This window comes from Macrobrachium nipponense, chromosome 1 (assembly GCF_015104395.2).
Source record: "Macrobrachium nipponense isolate FS-2020 chromosome 1, ASM1510439v2, whole genome shotgun sequence".
Classification (NCBI taxonomy): Eukaryota; Metazoa; Arthropoda; class Malacostraca; order Decapoda; family Palaemonidae; genus Macrobrachium; species Macrobrachium nipponense.
In genome coordinates this window covers 91,421,274-91,423,773 of record NC_087200.1, presented here as the reverse complement: position 1 = coordinate 91,423,773, position 2,500 = coordinate 91,421,274, and positions in this window count along the sequence as shown.

The following is a 2,500-nucleotide window of genomic DNA, read 5'->3' as shown; positions in this document are numbered from 1 at the left end:
ATGTATTTCTTTTCCATAATTTGATCCATAAAATCCATACTGTGCTTAATGTGAGGTTTCGAAATTGTCCCTGCTAATTTCCACAGGATTAGCAGAGGTTTTGGGTCGCATTAACATTGGCTGCGGAAAGATGTATACGTTCATGTCATGTAGAAGTGAATGTGCGTTTGATAAGTCCGAAGGACGGTTAAAGCTTCTACTATATATATTTCTATATATATATATATATATTATATATAGTATATATATATATATATATATATATATATATATATATATATATATATATATATATATATATATATATATATACATGTTAATTTCTTTAGCGTGAATTTCGCGGGTTTACACACGACAGAGGTTGCCTTTGCTCTCTCTTTTTTTTTTTTTATATAAATAAAGGCATTAACATCCAGGTTTACACCACGCAAGAGGTTGCACTGCAATAACTTATGGGCTTTACACCACACCACAGGTAGCCTCAGTAATATTCTCTTTTTTTGACAAAGGCGTTAACTTAAGGGTTTTTATACCACGCTAGAGGTTTCATCTGCAATCATATTACAAAGACATTAGCACCCGGTTTATTGCACCACACCAGATTTTACCTCTGCAATCTTTTTTTTTCAAAGGCTTAACTTATGGTTATTACACCATGCCAGAGGTTGCCTCTGCAATAATTTTTTTATGAAAGGCATTAACATATGGGTTTGTTGCACCACGACAGAGGTTGCCTCTGTAAACTTTTTATTGAATTTTTTTCCAAAGGCATTAAGTTACGGTTGATTACACAACGCCGGTGGTTGCTTCTGCAATCTTTTTTCATTTTTAATTTTAATTTTTCTTTTTACGAAGGCATTAACCATGCCAGAGGTTCACTCCGCAATCTTTTATTTTTTTTTATTATTTACAAAGGCATTAACTTACGGGCTACTACACCACACCGAGGTTGCCTCTGTAATCTTCTTTTTTTTTTTTACAAAAGGCAATTTAACTAACGGGTTATTCACCACGCCGAGGTTTGCCTCTGTAATTTTTTTTTTTTTTACAACGGCATTAACTTCGGGTTATTACACCACGCCAGAATTTTGCCTCTGTTAATCTTTTTTTTTTTTTTTAAAACAACGGGCATTTAACCTTTTTTTTAACGGGTTAATTAACACACGCCAGAATTGTCTCTGTAATCTTTTTTTTTTTTACAACGGCATTACTTACGGGTTATTACACCAGCCAGACGTTGCCTCTGTAATCTTTTTTTTTTACAACGCATTACCTTACGGTTATTACAACCTCCAGAAGTTGCTTCTGTATCTTTTTTTTTTTACAAAGCCCATTAAACTATGGGTTATTACCCACGCCAGAAGTTGCCTCTGTAATTTTTTTTTTATTACAAGTCCCATTAACTTATGGTTTTATTACGTAACGCCCAGAGGGTTGCCTCTGTAATTTTTTTTTTTTTACAAAGGCATTAACTTACGGGTGTTACACCACGCCATAGGTTTCCTCGTAATGTTGTTTTTTTTTTTTTTAAAAAAACAACGGCATTAACTTACGGGTTTATTACACCACGCCAAGAGTTCCCTCATAATTTTTTTTTTTTTACAAATGCATAACTTACGGGTTTATACACACGCCCAGAGGTTCCTCATAATTTTTTTTTTTTAGCATAATGTCTTACTGACGGGTTATTACAACCACGCCAGAGGTTTCCCATGCATAATGTTTTTTTTTTGTGTTAAAATGCATTAACTTACGGTTTATTACCCACGCCAGAGTTCCTCATAATGGTTTTTTTTTTTACAAGGCATTACTTACGGGTTATTACATCAACGCCATGAGGTTCCTCTAATTTTTTTTTTTTTACAAGGCATTACTTACAGGTTATTACACCCACGCCAGAGGTTCCTCATATGTTTTTTTTTTTTGTTTTACAAAGGCTTACTTACGGGTTAATACAACCCACGCCAGAGGTTCCCTCGTAATGTTTTTTTTTTTTACAAAGGCTTAACTTACGGGTTATTCCACCACACAGAGGTTCCTCGTAATGTTTTTTTTTTTTTTTAACAAATGCATTAACTTACGGGTTATTACAACCACGCCAGAGGTTCCCTCATAATGTTTTGTTTTTTTTACAAGGCAGTAACTTACGGGTTATTACAACCGCCAGAGGTTCCCTCGTATGTTTTTTTTTTTTTTTTTTTAACAATCTTAAGCTTACGGGTTATTACACCACTCCAGAATTTGCCCTCTGTAATCTTTTTTTTTTTACAACGGCATTAACTACGAGTTATTACCCACGCCAGTAAGTTGCCTCTAATCTTTTTTTAGTTTTCAAGGCATTAACTTACGGGTTATTACACCACTCTAGAAGTTGCTCTCTGTAATCTTTTTTTTTTATTACAAAGGCATTAACTTACGGGTTATTACACCACACTATCGAAGTTGCCTTCTGTAATTTTTTTTTTTTTTTTTTACAAAGGATTACTTACGGGTTATTACG